Source organism: Temnothorax nylanderi, unplaced genomic scaffold, assembly GCF_030848795.1.
Source record: "Temnothorax nylanderi isolate EJ_2023f unplaced genomic scaffold, tnyl_v1.0 TNYL_tig0022_pilon, whole genome shotgun sequence".
Taxonomy (NCBI): domain Eukaryota; kingdom Metazoa; phylum Arthropoda; class Insecta; order Hymenoptera; family Formicidae; genus Temnothorax; species Temnothorax nylanderi.
The window spans coordinates 1152755-1176476 of NW_027249084.1; positions in this window are offsets into that span (position 1 = coordinate 1152755).

The window sequence follows — 23722 nt, forward strand, 5'->3', positions numbered from 1 at the left end:
TGAAACGCGTTAACTGAAAAAAGATGCAAGAAATGAGCTGAAATCGCTCGATAAATCGATATATCAATAATTTAACATTTACACAATTTTATTAACTATCTATTTCTTATTTTATTCATGTATGTACATATTTATACACATTTATAATTAGCGACGGGATTAAGTATCTTACAAGTAGATTCGAATCGGTTAGCGTTAGTTTCAAATTCTATGATTACTTCGAAAAATAAGAGCAGTAGATTCGATTCAAGTAGATTCGAATCTGGGTTCGAACCCTCTATGAATACTTCGAAAAGCAAAAGTATTACTTCCAAGAGGACTTATGTTCGAATCTTTTATTACATGAGTACATTATTAAAAGAAGATATCTTACGTTCTCTCGAATCAAAACGTTTGTATGAAGCGACAATTATTTTGGTATATTATTTTTTGATAATTACAAATATTAGAGTTCGAGTAACACTTGTAAAAGATTCAATTCTTTACGGTATGAATTAAATTACAATATATTGGAAATCGTGTGAATTCTTTGCGCTTTACGTTAAAGTATGATAAATCAGTTTCAATATGCTATGCCTTCGTAATAAATAAATCGAATCGATCTATCTGAATAGATCCAAGAAATATAGTCGCTTATATTTATCTTGCACTAAATGCACGTGGGTGTAATTCCATTCACATTTCATGTGACCCACATTTTCCGTAAAAATGGGCCGATCAGAATTTCCAACTATTTATTAATCCACAAATCGAAAAAGGAATCTTCGATACACTCGACCGATCTATACTGTCGAATCACCCGCGTGGCGAAATACGAGGAAATTAATGTGTGTACGTGTATATACGCGTTATGTAGTACAAGAGGAAATGATTCATTTTTTGCTGGAAGGCTAGAACATCACGTACGATTCAACATGGCCGGGGAGAGACGGAGAGAGACCGAGAATCTTAAACGTCAGATTAAAATGACTCGAGCGCCAATGAGTTTCGAAAACGTCGGGAATTAATTTATATTACGCTTTTCCAGGTCGCTCCACATAAGCTCGATATACGCAAGTCCCAATTCTTGCTTTCGGCACACGGGCAGCGGCACTGCGATCGCGTTTCACGCGGCCCTTAGGCGCAGTATCGATTGCCGCCACCTTGCGAGGGTGAAACTGGGTCGCAAGTACCCTTCCCGCAGGGAGCAGTCGCTCGCTTTCCTTCCTCCCCCCGTGCCCGTCATTTTACATCAATTCTCTCGCTCTTACCCTCGGCTCAATGTTAAATTCGCGCCACTGCAGCTTTGGCTGATAATAATCAGAACAAAAAATGCATCTTTAATAATATTCCATTCGGGATATCTCCGATATATTCGTGTTGCATATCCCGTCGCTTCGTTTTTACGCCCTCGAGAGAGCAATTTTTTTTATTTGACATGCTGTTAAATGACGAGTGATTATTTATATGAATGTCAGGGACTCGTCCTAGATTCTAAATAGACTCCACGCGTCTCTATATGTATGCATATATGTGAATGTACGCATATATACATACACTCGCGCGGCCCATTTACCCTCTTCTCTCTGACTTGTATATTTCATTGGCTCCCCCTCGCCTCTCTCACATTTTCCTCTTCCTTTCTCTCTTCTCGCAGTGTGGCAGGCACAACAATTTTCAGAAATTAACATCACGCTCAAATTGAATTGATTTGCAATTGCAATGAAGAGAAGTTATGATAGCTATAAGTGTCTTGCTAGTCTCTACGGTAGCTTTCTCGAGTACGTGTTACAAACATGTGTTTATATAAAATAATAAAAAAAATCTATAAACTCCCTATGCCCACGTTAATAATACATATGCTTTCAAGAAGAAAATTGTCCGATTTCTCGCTTCGAGTTACGCCATTGGGCTCATTCTCTATGTACCCACTTTGTCCCTATTTACATATTCTACTATCCTACCCGCAGCTTATCCATTCCCCGGAACTTCTTGGTCTTCAGTGTCACGTGGATAGGCCAGTAGGCTGTTAGATAGCCGAGCGCCTCGCCCCTCCGCGCCGGCGGGGTAGTTCGCTCGCGTTTGCGTTCCGTACCTCGGAGGGTTGCCATCAGCGGATAGGGGGTGGGGAGAAGGGGGCATCTTTGACATAAATAATCAGTAGTGGAGTACCGCGGTGCCGGTCTGGTCGCCATAGCAACGGCATCGATCGAGGCCTACCAAGAGGTCGAAGCTGAGCTACCCTTCTTTTTTTTTTCTTCTTCTCCCCTTGCTATCTCACTTCGTGATCCTTCTCCCGCTCTGCTCAATCCGTACAGCCGATAGGGCCGGCTCTTCCGCTCTGCTTTCTTAACAATTCGCCTCAGCCACTTCCGCTTCCTGTTCGTACGTCTAGCCAACAAGGACGGCACATATGGTTCCCCATGGATTGCTAGCCGTTTTTTTTTAATATTAATTTCGGCAATATCGCGTGTTAATTATACGCGGTACTTTAGAAATGCGTGCGCGTGTGTAGATTATCTTTTTACATGTTATTTAAGTTGTTAATAGCTGTGGAAAATACTATTCTTCCGAAACAAGATAAAGCAAAGGGGGTTTAAAAGAACAGTATTTTATAATAATATCAAAAGTTTTTTAAAATAAAATGTAAAAGGCAAATGTTGAAGAAAGTAAGAATGTTAGTAATCTAAAATAATTTTATTCAACAGCTAACTTACTGAATTAAAGTGACGTAAAATTATATTATTGCTGTCAGCTATAATACTTAACATCCTGCAGACGCTTAATGAAGAATACAATAAATGAACTAAATTGAGAGTGTCAAAGAGAGTCTTGCTGCAAGAGATTAACGAATATTTCAACTGGAAAGTTTTCTTCGAGGTGTAAAATGTGTCTGTAGGTAGAAATATATCAGAATGAAAACTGGGTCTTGCCTAGTAACCTACTTTACTATATTTTCGAGTACGTCGGATCGATATCCCGTTTTATTGGATATATGTACATATATATATACATATATCCATTGTATATACGTACAAAATATACATACATGTACATTATATATATATATATATATATATATATATATATATATGTATATATATATATATATATATATATATATATATATATGTATATATATATATATATATATATATATATATATATATATATATATATATCTGTGTATGTAATATCTCGTCTGCATGCAATTGTCAAAAAAGAGCTAGACACGTTTTTAAAGAGCTAAATATATTTTTGTGAACACATTTTAAAATCGATTTGGATAAAGAGAGGCTCTCTCTCTCTCTCTCTCTCTCTCTCTCTCTCTCTCTCTCTCTCTCTCTCTCTTTCACGCGCGCGTGCGCACGCAAATGTTCGCCAGACGTGGGAAAAGCGCGGAAAGAAACCGCGAGTCCGCGTAATCCGCAGCGAGTCCAACGTTCGTGTACGACGTTTCATGACGAAGCGTTTCAAGGCTGAGCCGTCGTTTCCCCGCCTTCGCCCGCCACCTCGTCCCAGTTCGTCCGTTCGGCCTCAGCCTCGTCTTTGTCTATCCGCCGTGTAGTAATCCGTCGCGTCGCATCGCGCAGCAGCGGATCTATCCCTATCGCATGACTCCGCAGCATTACGTAACAGCCTGCGCGCCCGCGCGCGCGCGCGTATACGAGCTACGAGCACGAACGAGTGGCGAACGCGACGTTGCCGCGCGGCCACCGTGGCCAAGAGGCGGAGGCGTATATAGTACGTATATACATATACGAAGTACATATTCCCGTATATACGTACATTATATAGCCGGGTAGACACGCGCGTATGCTTTGTGACGTAGGGCCTGGGTTTGCGACTGAGGTTGTTATAGCGGTCTACTGGAATCTAGGTAAAGGCTCGGGACCCGACCCGGTTTGAAATCCGCGATCTCGATACTTCCCGAATGCGAATGCGAGCGCGAGCGTGAGCGCGTGTCTAACGAATCCGGTAATTATTGCGAAGCGAGTGTGTGCAATGTAAATCATTGTGCGATGTTAATTAACGGGATTCGTAACGACAGACGATTTAGATAACGAAGATATCGTAATGACAAATAAATGATTTTCGAGATTAAATCGGTAGACGGTCGTCCGCTTCCGCCGAAGGGTTCGTGTATGGGTTGGCACCTTCGTTACGCCTCCCGATGCACTTCCGCATAGCGCTGGGCTGTCAAGGAGATCCCGTAAATGCATGGCACATGCACCTGCGATCGCAGAAATGCACGCGATGATCGCGTGCCGCCGCTCGCGTTCAGCGGAATAAAGGCGTAATCGTTGTCCTATCGGACGAGTAGTATCTATCGGGATACACCGGTTGTACAGAGATCGTCAAAGTTTGGTTGCGAAGAAGCTATATAAAGGAGAAATATTGGAAAGAGTATAGAACGATAAATTGGATAATATGGAAACGTGTTGGGAAATTTTGGAGAAAGATAGAAAATTATTAGAACAAAGAAAGATAGGTAAGATAAGATATAGGGTCCATTGTGCATAATGGCGATTTTGGGGGCAATCTCTTTTTGGCCGACCACTGCGTAACCATGGAAATGGCAATATAGAGGCAATCTCTGATTGGTCATCCTACAATATTTATACTTCTTATTCATCATGTTAAAAAGTATAAATATTGTAGGATGTATGGATAATTAAGGAAAATTGTAAACCAAGTTCTTTTGGCGCTGAAGTTATTAAATTATTATTATTATAAAGGAGAAGTAATAGAAGAAAAACACGGATATAAGAAGAATAGATATAGATAATAAAGACAAATTTTGGATTTTTGAAATTATAAAAACGCGACGATTTTTATTTTTCGAAGATATATATCTGTGCAATGTTGTACACTTGAGGAAGGATAGGAAGAATATAGGCGGAGGAATACCTATGTAAGAGAGATCGATGAAGGAACGAAAGGGAAAGAGGATCGGAAAGACGGAATCTAGCTCCTTCCATCGCAATATTTCTCCGCGTTCCTCGTCCCCTCTTCTCTCCACCCCCTCCTCCGCCCTCATGTTTCCTTCGATCTCCTCGACGCCAAAGAAGCGGTCTGACAATGGTTCTTTTTTCCGACGACGTCCCGAAGGTCGAAACACGAGACGAGCCGGTATCGAATGGGAGTAGCACGACAACGAAGCAAAATGGCGAGGCTAACGTTCACGTAACACCGAGGCAGGGAATCCCTCTGCGCGTTCAGCTAAATCTAGCTCGCGGTTTTTTCTCGAGCGCTCACAAGGTCGATTAATTATGCTCTCGTGCTTTTTGCGGCGATCGTCGGTCATTACGGAGAGTCTTCTCTATAGCTCGTTCTCGATGCGCGCTTCGCGCGTCTAACTCGCGCGTTATAAGTATACTGCGTCATAGGAAGAGATAAGAAGATAAGAAAATTCGCCTCGTTAGAAGGGGTTTTTCGATCCAGATATTCCATCTATACGTTCAGAAAGACGGATAAATAAATGTGGTTCTCGATATAGACGCGCGTTTCTAATCGTACGATTGAACATATAGCCGGATGAGAATACGCGCGCGTTGGAAAATCATATCCGCGCTTGCATAACGTTTGAGCGAGCAACGCCAGTTTTGTAACTTATACAACTCGCAACCGGTTGCAGCGATAAAATGACTGCCGGCGTTTCTTTTTATGCCTTAAGCAAAAAAAAAACTTGTTTAGACGTGTAAGATTTACAAATCACACGAAAGAATATTTAGATAAAAGCGATAAATATGTCAATAAGTAAACATCGTGAAAAATTTTTGACGTAATGCTTTAAGTATTTCCTTGCCTCTTCGTCTCTCTTTCTCTTTCTCTCTCTCTCTCTGTTTATAGTATTTTATATTTGATTTCTCTCTCTCTTCACAGCTTATAGTAAATGTCTACTAAATATTGTAATAAGTATTACAATGAAGTTTTTGTTATTGTCGGTACTGATGATATACTAACAATAATAAACTATTATGCGTGACAGAAATGTGATAAAAATTACAATATCATTTGTAGTAATTTCTTGCACGTAACAAAAAATTGATAGACTAGAGCATAAGAATTGTCGCATACGTTGTAAGTTTTTATATGTTTATACACATGACGACATGATTCAAAATACTTCTATAACTTTTTATATGATGTATATTGTAAATTTTAATACGGTTCAAGTGCATAAATAATTCATTATCGATCTCTGTAGTAATAAATACCATGATGTTATAGCTCAGCTTTACGATTGATGTTAAAAAGAATGTATATTCTATATAATATTACTATTTCTTTTGTGTACTAATAACTTGACATTTAAATTTTTATATTTATTGTAACAATCTTGGATGGTAGAAATAGAAAATTAAATATGGCCAGATATATATAGAAAAGCATAGAGAGATAATAACGTCGATCCTTTTACATGCAAATTGCAAATTTAACTTCCAGAAGGAGTAGGTAATGAAAAAGACGCGTATTTGGATTATTATTTTACAATAAGTCGCTATATTTTGCAATGGAATATTTTATTATAATAATCACATAATCGAGCATGTATGTATTATGTACGTACGTACACCGCGATATATCACGCAACATATATTACATTTATGATAGTTACGACACGTAAGTAGATGCTAGAGAGCAAGCAGCATGCGTGATGTTTCCTACGTACCGGGTGCCCCACATTTCTTAACTGTACTCATTGTCCATAATGTACTACGGCTAGTTGAGCAAAATTTCAACAGTGAACAAAAGTGAAATCAATGAAAAGGCGAAAAAAGTTCAGAAAAAGAAATCATATTGTTTATTCTATTACAAATAAATATTTGAAGAAAGTATTTCGTGAAATTGTGATATTATAAATAATATATAGAAGAGATAATAATTTCTTGGTATTCTTGGAATATAATAATGGACATTTATGAGCTAAATTCGAATCGTACATGTATCATACATAATCGTGAATTTTACACGTAAAGAAAGATAATGTGTAAAAGATATCTTTATATTGGAGATTGTAATAATGTTTAGAGTAGAATTAAATTTTAATTTAGAAGACTAAACTTTAACTAAAGTTTAAAATTAAATAAATACTTATTGTTAGAGAAATAAACAGGAAGCAGTATTGTAACATTTCCGTAACGATTATTGTTTTTCATCGCAAACCTGCAAAATAAACTGAATTAAAGTTAAAAACTAAAGTTATCTCTCTGTGGAGTTTATCGATGAAATTCGATGCTATATCTTGTACAAGCAAGAAAGTTGTGAACATTTCACGAGTCCGCGTTTAAACGAGAGGGCCAAGAACCACGAAGAGTGCACGTAAATGGTACGGCGCGCGTGTGCAGTGACACAGATCCACGCCTCCGATCTTCTCTTCCTTCACCTTTCCCCCTTTCATCAACCCCTTTGCAAACTGGGCCAACGCATCTACGAGATGACGGCCGCGTAAATTGGTCCGTGAAGTTTCCGAGTTATTCGTGAATTTTCAGATTATTTTCGTCCCGCTTGCTTTCGCACTCTAATTCTGTTAGACGCCTCTACGTATGAGAAAAGTTAGAGACTTTTAGGTATTTTTGCCGGCTTTTGCGTCCAATTAATTTGAATTTCCTTCAACGTTCAAAGGCTACGGCACAGACTCTCGCGAAGCCAAGGACCAATCGGATTAACAACCGTCAGTACCGCACCGGTTGTCACCGAGCGTGAGAACCTATCCGTGGATCCTTCCAGGACCCTGAACGTCTCCCCTCCTCCTCGAGCCGGCCAAGAGGGCCGACCGTAAGAAATCAGCTTTCAGGGAAGGTGGAGATAATTGTGGAACTTAAGAGGCGAGAGGAAGGAGCACGCAGATTGGTATTTCCGTTGTTCGTATCGCCTGGTCCATTTGGCAGGTTTGGCCGGGAGCAGGCGCGGCAACGTGTGTGTGCGTGCCCACCTACCCACTCATCTACCTGCCTACTAATCTGCCTGCCTGGGTTACCTGTCTACCGGTTTACCTTGATCCCTTGAATAGGCAGTAGGTGGGTTGTTAAGTACATCTCTCTTACGTAAGTTAGTCCGCCGCGTACGCCGGATCAGCGAGAACGGGTGGCGGGAGGGAGGGGGAGAGGAAGAAGAGCGAGAAAGAGCGAGAAAGAGGGGAGAGAGCGGGCAGGAGAAAGAAGAAACAAGTAGACAATTGAAAAGAATGAAACGAAGATGAGTTGTTGATAAGTTTTACGTTAATCGATTTATTTTTTTTTCTTTCTCTTGATTAAAAATAATTTCGAAGAGTATATCGGTCTTCTTTGAAGAAGAGAAATATTTTTTGTGGTACTATATTACATTTAAATAATTGTTTGCATTGGTAAGAGAGATAATTCGGCGCGGAGGTTTTCAAATCAATTTTTACATCACATCAGGTGCCTTCAAATTGATATGTATCGTATTTCGCAATTGCTTTTGTGACATAATTTTACACTTTTCTTCGTCGTTTTTCTTCTTACACAAGATTTGGGCGATAAACCGTTTATTGAAATCCAAAACGTTCGCTTCGACCATGCAACCTGAGTCAACCTGTATCTTTTACGACATTATACGAAGAATCGGGATGAGGAAACACTTAATCGTTTCCATGTATGATGACCAGTAATTTTCCTACATCATGCGCCATGACGCGAGCGAATCGGCCCGCTCGTGTGTACGCTCGCAATTTCCGGGAAGAGAGGAACGCGGAGAGTGGTCCGGTCGGCACGCTTCCCGTAGGAGCGGCGCTCGTTGTCCTTGAAGTTGTTCTTGATCCTCCCTCGACAGTTCCTCTATAGCAGAAAGCTTCGTTTCGCAGGGCGTGGTCTAACGATGACCTCAGCGGCCATCTTCGGCCACGGAGTCGTTAGGGAATGGTGGGTGAGGGTGAAAGTCGGGGTGGGCTTTTGGCCGAACAGGACGAATGCCGTAAAGGGTCCGTGAGACGGAAATGGATGAAAAAGAGGATGCCATCTCCTCTCCGTTCTCCGCAGCACACATGCCTCGGAGGTTTTCACTGAAAAATGTCGGAAGACCCGGAATCTTTCTTCTCTTTGTAAATAATACTCGAAATATACGATGAAGGATAATCATTGTCTCCGCACGGGTTCTTTGTAACACAGAAAATCAAGCGCTTATTTTTGTTTCATAAAGTAATATGTGAAAAATGTGTATACGAGTGAATCGATCATCGCCGGTGGCGACGTCGTGTAATATTGGTATTGGCGAACGCGAGGTTGCCGATGACTCGCCTGTGCTTCGAAGACTGCCTAATAATTGATATCGTCGTCGATTACGCAACCTACTGGTCTATGCACATATACACGCTCGCACACAGCCTTAGATATATTTATATATGCATACTGGATGTCTGGTAATAATCGTATCCACCTCTCGTGGGCTGAAACCGAATAGAAAAGTCCTCTACGTTTTGCGGATTTTTTTCAATAATCAATAAGAAATTAATTAAGATCTATCGAATGAACGTGCATCGACGCGATTCAGCGTCGCGAGAGACAGTGTTATATGAATCAATTGCGGTTGCTAGAAGCGCGCTTCCTCTCAATGTTCCTCGTCATGAGCGTATAGAAACCGCAATTGGCGCGTAACACTGGGTCGTTTCTTCCTTGCCGCGTTCTATACCCGCCGAACTTTTCTATTCAGTTTTATTTGACCCGCTCTACCTACGAGAGGTGATACAGTCATTACCAGACACCCTGTATATGCATGAGTGCGTATATATTGACGATAAGCATGTATAGTATCCAACGCATCTTATCTACTTGTTACTAATTATTCAAACTTCTTACATCCTTTTCCTTGTTATATTCTATCATTTATATTTTTGCGAAATTAGCATCATCAATATTTATAGATTTATGAAATATCGCCATTACGTGATCAGTGAACGACTCCATTTGATACATATTAAGAACGATATATGTATTGTATATAAAATGATATATACATATTGAATTATAGAGAAAGGTACGCTGACTTCAGCTCGAGAAATAACCGTGCTGACTTCAGCGCTAGAGTTCCGTTCATAAGCGATGCGTGCCTTTATCCGTCTTAGTTTCTTCAAGGCCTAGCCACCCCCCTTTCGCCCCCTTCCTCTATCCCCACCAAACGGCAGATTCACTACATGCTTATATCACGGTACCATTTCACTCGTCTCGCTTCATCATGGCTGCTATCGTTCTCTCTCTCTTTCTCTCCGTCTCTCTCCTTCATTGCTTCCTTGCATCTTTCGTATGTCTCTCCTTCTCTTTCTATTCGTGTCATCTCTGTCCGTCGTATCCGTTCTTCTCTAGCATCATATGCTTCACCGCCACCTCCTCCTTCCCCTTGCAATGATCCACGGTCTTTACTGCTGTCTCTTTGCCCCACGAGCCAACTGTTTCGCAATGATGTCATCCGTGCCATTGGCGTCGACTGGGCAACATTTTCAAAAATTCCTACGACGGAATCATTCAACAGCGCAAATTTGGGCAATTATTGATCGCTGTCAATAATTTACATCTATTGTTTATTGATTATATCTATTTATTTACGCGATAATAAATATTAAACATTTATGTAAAAAATGTATACTAAAAAATTTTACTGCATAGTATTACAATTAGTACACTTGAAAGAACAAATTTAAAACGACTGAAATGAAAATAACACAATGCCGTTAGAAGAAACACATCGTTGGATAATATTAACTCCGAGAACATTTAATCTCTATTCCGAAATTCTTAGCTGCAGCTGTGAAAACTTGATTCATGGTTATTTTTTTACGAGCCTAAAGTTCTTTTCTGAAATCAAGTACGGCCGCGATGGAGCAAAACGATGCGATATCGGGGCCAACGGAGTAAAATTAGATGGCGAGGATTGGAATCTTACAGTGCGGTATATACGGATCCGAAATAAAAACGGAAACGATTCGGTCGTCTATATATGAAAGATGGTTGCGGTGCAACGCCGCGTAAGAAAATGGCGCTTTAGCATTCGCAAATGGTCGTGTGTCCCATGCTCTCGCGCGACAGAAAGTAGTTTCCGCCGTATACATGTCTTTTCCATCTTAATTTGTTAGCATTAGATAAATTAGAAAATGTTTGTATAATTACTAACGCAGCGTGAACTCAATTGCTAATTTTGCAGTTTCTTTACCGCAAAAGTAGTGTAGACGTTGTAGAAGACTTTATTACTGTTGTTATACGTTTTCCACTCGTTAATAAATAGCACCGTGGTTGAGATTTTATAATACACCACAGTCGAAACTATAATCTTCGTACATATGCGTGTGAACGAAGCAAGCCGGTTCCATTTTCCTCTTCACACGCGCACGTTCTGCTTACCCTTCGTCATCCCCAACATTAACCCTTTACTGTCTGTTACCTAGACCTCATAATGTCGACATTTGTCATGTTGCATTTACGACGGGAAATATAAGATAATGAATGATAAAGCTCTTTATATAAATTTCGCTAATCGAAATATTGTGAGCGGTATTCAATCTTACGTCTTCATTTCCACGTACAAATGGACACCATTGCGTTGCGTAACACATTTAGATATTGGCCGGAGTATGATTAACGCACCCGCTGTTTGCTCGGCGATGTAAAAGCAATACCGTAGCTGTGCATGTTTCGCACAAAGCGATTCAGAAATATACTCTAAAGAATATACACCGCAGAATATTAGATAAGAAGAAATGCAAAAGATGCATGAATAAATAACAAAGCCTATACTTTTTTGTTTTAATATTTATTAATCTCTTATCAGTATCGCAATGTATATCGTCATCAATATTGATCTAATAACTTTTGGTTAATTTGTGTGAAACTGTCTGTATATCATTGTATAAGTGCACGTTTATAAACTGAAAATTTGGTTGTAACACAAACAAGTTGCTAGATTGCTACAATTTATCATTCGCTCGTCTGACAATTTCTAACATCCCGACTTCATTAGGAATCATGCTGATAATAATTGGAGACTTGCAACGTTAGTCGTCGATACCATAATTAAGAATTAGATTATCGACTCTAACTCTTAGAATCTTGTGGAATAAAAAAAACATTGACATGCCTTGTAAAAAAAAAATAGTGAAACTACAAAAATTACAAGTAGACACAAGTTGCACATGGTGCAATTAATATACACGTGCATGGATGCTGAACTATTTCTGACTAACGAGACAACATATTTTGTTAAAAATGTATACAGTGGTAAATGACTGAATTAAAGTGTCGATAAGATCTTAGATAATAAAGTCGAACATACAAATAACATACAATGGTTCAGAAATGTGTTTAAAAATGCGCTATTTTTATTTTTTTATTTCGATATAATTTTTCCGGAATTACATTACATAGAGTACAAGGTAATAATCGTAATAAACTAGAATAGACATATGTATAATATAGTTTTTAAAACATATTCTAGCTGTAAATAAAAAACGAGTTTTAGTAATAAAAACGGATATATAATTTATGGTACAAATTCGGAATTATGTGTCCATAAATTCATAAATGCGAGTGTATCGAAAACGTAAGAAAAATAAAGAAAAATTCAAGAAGGGATATACATATATATTGATTGAGATTTCTCGACCTGATCGCCGTTTAAGAGAAGAATGACGTGTGCGTGAAAAAAATACGTGGAAAATACGTAGACGTCATGTCGGTCTAGTTAGTTTCCCGGCCGGTCGGGAAAAAGAATCCGCGACGGCCGGTATTTGCCGAGTTACGAAAGTAAGCAGCTTTAGAAAGTATAGTACGCGACAAGGAGGTGAACGGCGGCCTAAGCCCAGGATCTCGCACGATCGCAGAGTCCAACAGCGTATTTGGATAACGCCAGCTCCGCACGTAGGCGGAGCTTAAAATTAAATTGCGTGGACTTATCCGTACTTTTACTCGTTCACTATTTCCAATAGCATCGCTGATAATCAGAAATAATTTTTAAAAAAAGGAAGTCTATGCGATCAATAATTAATATGTATAAATATCACAAAATGCACGTAGAAATATTATTTAATTCTGGAATTACTATTTAAACTCACTCTCTAAGCACAATATTTAAAAAAAGAAGCAATTAACGCCTTGTAAAATCATAGATGAGAAATAGTGATAGTAATTTCGAAATATTTTCCACATATGTGAAACAAATTGAGAGGAAGCAAATGAGTCGCCGAGGGAAAAGTCCATTGAAGTATGGCCGGTACTCGCTCAGTGTTTTCCGTGATCCCAGAGCCTCTTAATATTGTCTGTCACAGCTGGGGGAACATGGCTTTCACTGTTGAGCCCGTGCTACGTGTGAATGTTAAAATTGCGAATCCAATGATCTGCAGAACCACGGATCTAAGATTATGTGTGCGCGCGCGCGCGCGCGCGAAAGTTGAGAAATTGACGAGGTCAAAAGTTTCAGAAATGGAGGATAAGATAAATGTACTGTATATTGTAGAGTCAATAAAAAAAATTCAAATATTATCGGAACAAGAGATTTTCAATATCAATTAAACTTGAGGATATGATTATGTCATATCAGTTTACGGTATCAAGTGTTCAAAGATAAAAAATATATTACGATAAAATTGAAGAAAAAATATAGCGAGTCACGTGATCTTTGGAACTGAAGATCCATCACTCGAGAATCTATAAAACTTCGAAGATACAGGATCGTCAATGGGATGAGGCGCGTGGATCCGTGTGAGAGCGGCCGACTCGTAATCGAACGGTCTCGATTCGATTCCGGCTCTCATCCCATGTATGCCTCATTTTTATGAGAGGTTGATTGGAGAGTTTGAAGGTTATGAGTGAAGGGATATCATGTGAATGGTAACCCGTTCCGAGAAACCCACATCCTTTCTTTTATATATATATATAGAGAGATTTTCGAAATGGGATTACCATATAGTTGTTTTCTATCAGGATTATGAAATCTAGAACTTTTAAGATCCGTGAGTCGCAGAAACAATATGGATATGAATAACAATCGGAAAACAAGATTTAAATCGTTCCCATCATTTCTTTCTTATATAAAAGAACGAAAGAGAAGAACGACGGGGGCAAAGATTTAGGATTTTAACGATTCGATTTTATCGCGCGCGTCCTAAAAAAACCCGGATAACATCGTTGTCCGAGGGAGGAGACTAGTTCATTATTGTTAAATTGCGCTTTGTCGCGGGGCCGATAGGAGAGAGAAAAAGACTGACTGTCGTTTTGCATATAAGCCAAGCCAGTTTCTCACCCCCACTGACCCAGCGACCGAGAGAGGGCCTGCGCTCTGTTGTCGCGGCAAGGCAAGGCAAGAGAAGTTGGCTGGGATGAGCCGTCCCGTCTCCTCCGCTGCTTCCTGGCTGCCGTTCCTCGATATGTATTCTCCGCAGTCGGCCGCCGTAACAAACGTTAGATCACACACTGGCCCAGCGAGCGAGCCAGAGCTACGGCACGGTCACGTGACAGCGGCAGTTGCGTCACATAGTTCGGCCCCTCTCGCCGAGTCTCTCTTGCCGAGCCGACCAACGGGTGAGAGGGGGCCGCCATCTTTGTCCACTGAGTGAGCGACAATGTGCGAAAATATGAGAGAGAGAGAGAGAGAGAGAGAGAGAGAGAAAAAAAAAGAGAAAGAACGAGAGACAGAGAGGGACCGCGAACACACGGCACCAACGATGGACCACCGACATTTTCTTTCGTTTTCTTCCCGTCTTTTCCCATCTGTTACTTTTCTGCTAATTTCTTTCCATTGTAACGATGTGAAAATTGAAAAATATTAATTTAAAAAACTGAAATTTCTATAACAGAGTGAAACAATGCATAAAAAATGTAAAAAACTTAGAATATACGAAGGAAAGTCCAGATATCGAATATTAATTCGTAGACTATGATTTAGAAAATGAAAAAAATTCGCGAAGCTCACAAAATATAAAATTTAATAACGGAGTGGTATCTAAGATTTCCAAAACTGAAAAATTCTAATCGGCCGGTGGATCCGAGGAATCGACGAGCTGTCATTAATAGCTTTCACCTTTCGCGCAACACAGTTCCGGGAATTCGCCAGAGAGAATGCACAAAGATCAACTCCCGCTAGATCTCTATTCACTGCACTGATCGCATCGGGCGGAAATGTTCGATGATACTAGGCTTGCGCGGGAAGTACATAGCGATGGGAAGAGGGGAAAAAAAAGAAGGTAGGAACGAGTCCAAAGGTTGCGGTAAATAGGTCAAGCAGTCGCAGTCAATGGGTCGCGTTATTTTTCTCCCGAAAGTCCTGCTTTCGTAAGCGGAGGGAAAAGGGAGGCAAGTACGACGAGAAATCTCTCTCTTTCTCTCTCTCTCTCGTTGAACTCTTTTCCCTTTTTTTTCTCTCTCATTCTTGAGAAAGTAGAATCTTTTTTCGTCGATTGACAGACCTACGTCGTCTTGATACTCACACACAGGAAAGAAATCAAATCCAGAAAATACGTACGATGTCGACCGAGTGATCAGCACGATTCAAGGCAGCACGAGAGTCTTGCTTCCGGTCACGCCACGCACGCAGAAATCGCGATTCGTGCAACATCGCTCGTATAGGCGGCGCCCCCGTTGGTTCCTCTTCTTTTAAAATGGACGTTTGCATCTTTGCAACACAGTTACCTCTTTTCTCGGCTTCCCATCATTCCCCGTTTTCCGAATTACTTTTATTTCGATTTTTTCCTTAACGATATCGTGACAGTTTCTTCGTTCACCCGAGTGAACTCGATTATTATTTGAAAACGATATTAATTCAATCCTCTTGAGGCGAATAAGTAAACTCGATCTTACAGGATCCTGCCCGTTACTTTAATAAAGTCAGATTCCGGAAGCGCCGTTTCTTGCGTATAACAGGCTCGATCTTGATTAAATATAGGTTCTACTGGATTTCTCGTCTCCTTGGATTCCCCTTCCAGCGAAGAATCCAGAGAACTTCTATTAATATCCGCACTTTTTCTTTTGAGTCTTCGAAAAAAAGATAGATTTTGGAAAACTCAAAAGAAAAACTCCTGTCGAGTTTTCTGTCCGCGAGATGGATAAAAACGGCGGGTGGGAGAGATCGGATCGATTCGCGCGAGATGGCCATTCGCGAGAAACGTTTTAGGCTCCGGACGAACTCCTCGTACTACGGACCGTGACTTGACGCGGAAACACAACCGAATCCGAGAGCGAGCTGCGACGAACGAGAACACGCTCGAGCGCGTAGCCCGTACCGCACTCTCAGTCGCTGCCCCACCACCCACCGCGGATCGCGGCCGCATCCGGCGATGACGATGGCGCGCACTCGCAGCGAGGCACCGTCGCCCGCTGCCATTGGTCGGGCGCCGTTGCTACTTGGGTCGCGATTGGCCGACGTGCGCGCACTCACGCACGCACACACACACACAGTTACGCGCGCGAATACACACACACACACGATCAGGCGCGCGCGAAATGTTGCACACTTGGCGGCTTGCCCGCCTCCCTTCTCTGTCCGCCCCCCCTCCTCGTCACTCCCTCTCCCCGACGACCGGAGGAACACACGCGCATCGATATACGAAAGTGCGCGAGCGTGCGCACACATTTTGCACGCGCGCGCAATATTTCCACCGTCGGCGTACCGTGCCTACGTACGTACGGGACGGGGCGGCGTGTGTAAGCGTTAAAACGCGCGTATACGTGGAGGTAGATTCACTCTCGCCAGCACGATTCCATGACAACAGCCGAACAGGAACTGCTGGCGGTGCGCGCGAGAACCCGCTACTTATGCCACGGGTGGGAAGAAATGGTGGAATCGAGCCCGTGTCGGTTCGCCTTAGGCCTCGGAGCTGCCGCGAATCGTACGAGCCAATCGCTGCGGCCACGTTGCAAGCGCGGTTCAAGCCGGAAGATTGATTCGGTATTCGGTTATGTAAAACCTGCACCGAGCCATAGACGAGATTAGATATCTGCAGAATCTCTCTGCAGATTTTTCAAATATCAGGAAGTCTTATCGGCAGAATTTTTCTGCGCTTTTATTTTTTAGTAAAGTATTCCATATTCTATTTAATCATATTTGATCATATCAATAAGATCATTGATATATCGTATATGTAATGTGACGTGATATTTATCAACATGTGTTCGTGTTTATTAACATGAAAAAAAATTACAAAGTCGATCTTTCCAAATTCCTGATTGCCGTAATTTTTTTCATAGCCGCGTATTTTATAAAGCAAATATCATGCTGCTTTTTCCATACACAATCCAGTATATTTTTATTTTATTTTCTAACTTATATGTATTTTTATATATGATTAATGTTTATCTCGACACTATATAGCTACATTAAATTTGTCGGAAAATAAGAATTTTTGGTCAATGATTTAATTTATAATTTGATTTTAACGATATGTGCACCTTTCCACACACTGAGACAAAAGGAGATGGAAAATTCACATGTTTTATTTTTTCCATCCCTATCTGCCCTTCAATTTGCGGCGAAACGCTCGCGATCATTTAATGGCAGAGGCGGTGGCCGAACCTTTGACCCATTTTTCTATCGATCTTGCCTGGTTCTACATCTAGGGCGTCTCGACGGCCGCGGCCCCGGCTGTCGAGATTTCCGCCACTCCCTGAACACGGAGTCCTCGTGCTGACCTCGCGCTGACTCCATTGTATCTATGTTTAGGAATATCTAGAAGTTCTTATATTGTAAATATAATGACCGGTCGATAGAAAAATAATTCCAATTTGGATTCCAACGTTTATGATGAATTGAAAAGGAAAAGGATTCCCGCAATAAGAAATTAATGATTAATAATATTAATATGTATGATGAGTGTATTATTTAGACATGTTGATATTCTACTTGAAACGAAATTTATAAAAATAAAATATTTTAAAATATAAAATAAAATAATTGTTAGTTTAAAATTCGAAATATAAAACTTAGCTATATCAAAGATATATTGTTAACGAAAACGTAATATGATAAGAATATGAAATAATAAATAAATTGAAAGTATCACAATTTTATTAATTATTAATGCGATCTTCTAACGAATTAACTGTGCCTCGCGAAATATTCGGTCTTCCGTGATCAGCCGCGTTTCGACAATGTGTGTTTCGTTGAAGAGGGGGGGGGGGAGAGAGAGAGAGAGAGAGAGAGAGAGAGAGAGAGAGAGAGAGAGAGAGAGAGAGAGAGAGAGAGAGAGAGAGAGAGAGAGAGAGAGAGAGAGAGAGAGAGAGAGAGAGAGAGAGAGAGAGAGAGAGAGAGAGGAGAGAGAGAGAGAGAGAGAGAGAGAGAGAGAGAGAGGAGAGAGAGAGAGGAAGAGAGAGAGAGAGAGAGAGAGAGAGAGAGAGAGAGAGAGAGAGAGAGAGGGGGGGGAGAGAGAGAGAGAGAGAGAGGAGAGAGAGAGAGAGAGAGAGAGAGAGAGAGAGAGAGAGAGAGAGAGGGATGCTTCATTATCGTGTTACGTAACGCTCGATGATTGCTGAACGAGCATTGGGGCCGGCAACAATTAACATTACAATGATTAAACGATTGAATGAAGACGATGTGAATTGAAAGCACTATCATCATTGAACGAATCTCGTAATTTACTTATAGGTACAAGGATTTTTCTTAAACCTACCTAGACAATGCGATAATTGTATGGTAATCAAATTATGTTACTCATCAGGATATATCAATCTGAATTTATCTGAATATATCAATTTGAAATAGAAAAAAAATCTTTCTTACAAATACACATTCTAAGTATCTATACTTATCTAGCTGTATGTGCGCGCGTTAGATATGTGTATGTGAAAGCTTATACATGTCGAACGTGAAATTTATTATCTTTATATATGTATAAAGATATATATTTATATCAAATTATGCATAATGTGAAAAAAAAATAGACTTTTCATCTGATTGTGAGTGTGGACGAAGGCTTAACAGAGTCGGATGCTAGTCGTAACGATAGCGTGGTAGTTGAAAGGGTTAAGGCGGTCTGGGTAGCGGCAGCGTTCAGTACGCGGCATTGTACGACCGGGAGGAGGAGGAGGAGGAGGGCGGGGAAAGGAGGAAGGGTTAGGCCGATCCGTAAAACGTCGGGACTCGGGGCTCGGGGCTCCGCCGACCGTCCTATTTCTGCGCTCGGGAAAGTTCGTGGCACCGGGGCGATCGCGCACGAAGCGACAGAGATATAAGTAGGTCGTTCGTAGCCGCACGTGTCGTCCTTGACTCACATAGAGCGGCGCGCAGGCGCTCGCTGTTGCCGCATTGCTGGTCGCTAGGGCTCTTTCTTTGTCGTCTCTGCGCGTCGTTACGCGCGCGCGCGCGCGCGCACGCATGTATGTGTGTATGTGTGTGCGTGTGCTTTGTGCGCTTCGATCGGATATTTGTATGCGTGTACGTGCGTTCGCGCGCTCCTCGTTCGCGGATGGGAGCTTCCCGTTGCACGATGGATGCGCGTGCGCGTATATACTATACATATATATTATATAGGGTGTCTCAAAAGAACCCGCGTTTGCGCGGTGAAAGTTCTTTTCTTTTTCCTTAGCCATCTTGCTACCGAGGTATCCGCGAATCGAACAATCGCGAAAAAAAGTCCAACTAAAAGAGCATCGTATCGCTAGGGCTTCCCAAAGAAATCTCTTCGCGCATTAGAATGTCTTAGAATGTCTTATTAAAATTTGGTTTCTTCATTTTAATTATCTCGCGTAGCTTTCGTGCACGTATGTACACTAACAATAATCGAATGAGATAGAAAAAAAAAGAGAAAGGTTATCAGAGAGGAGAGTTTTATTTCCTCTTCCTCACGGAGTGGATGCGATATACCGCGAGTCCGTGCGTGACGCAACGCGTCGCGCCGTGACAAAATTATAACACGTTCGATTTTTCTTTCTCTCTTCGTGTGTTCCGCACCGCGTTTGTAACTTATAAACTATTAGCTGCCCGGGACATTATTACGGGGGAAAGTTAACGATAATAGAGTCTATAGGATAGATTTAGATATACGACCTTTGCATTCTGCCGCATTCTACAGTCGCGAGACTCCGCGACGGCAATTTACTATCGTTGTCAAGGACATTCTCGCATCACACGAAAACCTCCGCGTACGGTACGGAGAATCGACGGTAGCTCGGTAGCTTGGCTTTGGCATCGTGGCATGAGTATTGATCGCAGCGGAAACTCAAAGGGGAGGCCACCACGTTGGGCTATTCGAACCCCAATTGGATCACCCTACCTCATGTGGCAGGCAACCGAAGGAGAATACGAGCGAGGACAGCCTATTTTTCAATACATCAGGAATGAGATATTTATATATATACATATATATGAGATGTAGAATGTGATTGAAAATGAGAGATTAGAGTAAAAAGTGACATTCCATACCTATAGTACATAATAAAGTAATAATATAATAAATCTAGTATGTAAATTTCAAGTTTAGTAAATAATCTAACAAGAATAGAATAGATTAATTCCGAAATATGATCCAAATTATAATAATAATAAATGATAAGAATAATATTAGATAATAATATAATAACAATAGATGTTAAATAACTGAGGTTGAACACGTAATCATCATGTGTAATTATACCTGAATGTGATTTGAGCCGTCGCTATGATATATCGATATAATCAGCAAATAACTCCTCGATTAGACAAAGAGTTATACAATCAGTCTTGACGACCATGAATTTCAGTGTTTATAGCGTTCATTTGCTGTAACAGGTATGCAGATACCTGTGGAAACTTGATAAATCAGACATTGAATTCTCCATTAATAACAAATCCATTATTTGGAATAATTAAAATTTAGAAGGTACCAAATAGCTTATTCAATTCCTTATGTATAGCTTATCCCAATAGCTTATGTAATATTAAATAAAGCTTGGAATTATGTATAAGATGAATCAAAGCGATATGAATAATAAAATATCGAGATAAACTGAAATTGATACGAAATAGCAAAGTATAAATGAGTGAGTGACAGAAAACAGTAGTATATATCAAGTATCGAAGCTACCGATACGTAAACTAGGAAGATATATAGCAAAATTTTTTTGAAGAATATTTTTTTGATGCGCGCGAAAGATACAGCACAATAATAAAGATTATAAAACTGCAACTCCGTCGCGCTAATTATGCGACGCGTGTATTACGTTCCACGATTCGATCTCTATTCAATTCTCAATTACTCGTTTCTCCTTGAGATTTTTTCCCTTATCCTTGGCGTCACACACTCCAACGACCGTTCTCTCGCCTTTAGACCGTGTATTATACAAACCAATCCGTCCGTGTGTTATTTTTGCGACTCAGTTATGGAAACTAAGAATGAAAATTAATCGCGAGGCTTTATTTGTTAAACACAAATATCTACGCTAAAAAAATTGGAAGAGGGGAGGGAATTAATGAACGCGCGCATTTGTGTACGCAAGCGCGAGCGCGCGCACGATTCACCTTCATTTATTAAAATCGTCTTCTCCTCATATATATATATATTTAATCTCTTCAAATTCGCATCGTTATATACGATTTTCATACTTCGGCACGCGGTTACTGGCACGACGTTCCTTTAGATAAGTACGTTCTTATCTACACGCGTGCTTACGTAAGCAACACTCGCGCAAACTCTCACACGGATCCGCCCCGTTCACCTCTGCTGTGTCACTTATCTTTTCCTTTTCCTCGTATTCTTTCTTTCCTTATCGGCATTCGCGGTTCTTCCTCGGAGTGTCGTAATCGGAATGCCCGACCCGTCGTGATTTTGCAATACAGGGTGTTCCCGAACTTTCCAACGGGCTCTCGTTTACGGATCCTTTTCTTCGCGGATTTCATCGAATTTTTTTTTCGAGATTACACGTTTCGCGCGTGTATTAAGTAATCAACCTCTTAAGAAATTTAAATGTCCCTAAATAAAGATAGTATGTCTATAATCGGATTCAGATTGTTAACGGTATATTGACTGCAATTTATTGTGATTGTATTTTTTTTACAAAGGAAATATCTTGGGTTTTGAGGTGATGCAATTCAACGAATGAATCAGACAATTCGTTATCACTTTGCTAACATTTCACGAACATTTCTACGGGGTGCATTTTGCTCTTACGCGATCCTGTGATAGAAAATAAAAAAGAAACATAATGTGCATATGGTTGTATATATTATAGATTTTTAATATACATGTTTGATGTACGTTATAAAAGTTACATGAAATTTGTTTTGGTCTTTTCTTTTTTCGTCAAATATTATACAGAAAAGATATTAGCATTTCCTATGATAAGCTAATGTTAGAGAACGTAAGCTGATGACTTTCCAAGTTAAATGAGACCAGTTTGTTTTACTTTAACGTTTTATTAGACTTACGTGGAAAATACGTAACTTTCCGCGCTTATAACGTCGTCGTACAATGTACATACCACGTGTCCTACCCTCGCGTGACTAAGGTACTGGAAGCACGTGGCCCCCCACCTCGTTAAATCGGATACGAGTGCAAAAGAAATAAATGAAGGTAATGCAAAACGGGGACGAATGAGAATAATAGCGAGAAAGTTAAGGTAAGAAGAAAAGAGGGAGAGAGAGAGAGAGAGAGAGAGAGAGAGCGACGGATAAAAATTTGCACAACGGTGAGAAAAGGACGGAAGAAGATAAGTAGAGTAAATAGAAGAGAAGAGGGTAAATATAGAAAAATATGATGAGTAGAGTGAGACAGGGAGAGAAATCGATGTTGATGGAAATAGAGAGGCCGATGGAATTGGGACGAGGAGAGAGAGGAATGAAGGGGATTGGAACTGAAAGTGACAAAAAGGGAGGGAGGGAAATAGAAAAAGACGCGACGGGGGGGAACGAACAAAGTAGTGGAGCAAGTAGTGGAAAGAGACTTGTCTAGGTCGAGGAGAGGTCGAGGGGAAATCACGAGAGAGAGAGAGAGAGGGAGAGAGAGAGGGAGAGAGAGAGGGAGAGAGAGAGAGGGAGAGAGAGAAGAGAGGTAGAGAGAGAGGGAGAGAGAGAGGGAGAGAGAGAGAGGGAGAGAGAGAGAGAGGGAGAGGGAGAGAGAGGAGAGGAGAGGGAGAGAGAGAGAGAGAGAGAGAGAGAGGAGAGAGAGAGAGAGAGAGAGAGAGAGAGAGAGAGAGAGAGAGAGAGAGAGAGAGAGAGAGAGAGAGAGAGAGAGAGAGAGAGAGAGAGAGAGAGAGAGAGAGAGAGAGAGAGAGAGAGAGAGAGAGAGAGAGAGAGAGAGAGAGAGAGAGAGAGAGAGAGAGAGAGAGAGAGAGAGAGAGAGAGAGAGAGAGAGAGAGAGAGAGAGAGAGAGAGAGAGAGAGAGAGAGAGAGAGAGAGAGAGAGAGAGAGAGAAGGAAGGCGCGAGTGACAGTGAGTAGACGGAAGAAAATGGGACGGGAAGAGTGAGCTTAGCTCTTGGTGGGGTCGATAGTTGGCCGAGTTGCTGAGAGTGCCGGTTGTGTAACAAAAGAGCGAGAGACGAGTAACGAGAATCCCTGGGGTGCATTTGTTGGCTTCTCCGAGGCGATAACTCCTCTTTCGCGGTGTTAAATCGATTATCATCGAATATAATTAAATAAATGTACGAATTGGGAAAAGCCCCAATCTGCATATAAGTTAACAAACTTTTACATTTGGAATAGCGAGTCATTTAGCGTTTCGTAACGTCTCATTATCCATTTAACGAACAAAATTATGCGGGGAGTTGTAATAATCCCGCACTAAGCAAACATATAAGATTGCTTCACGATATTACTCGATTATAATGACATCGGTT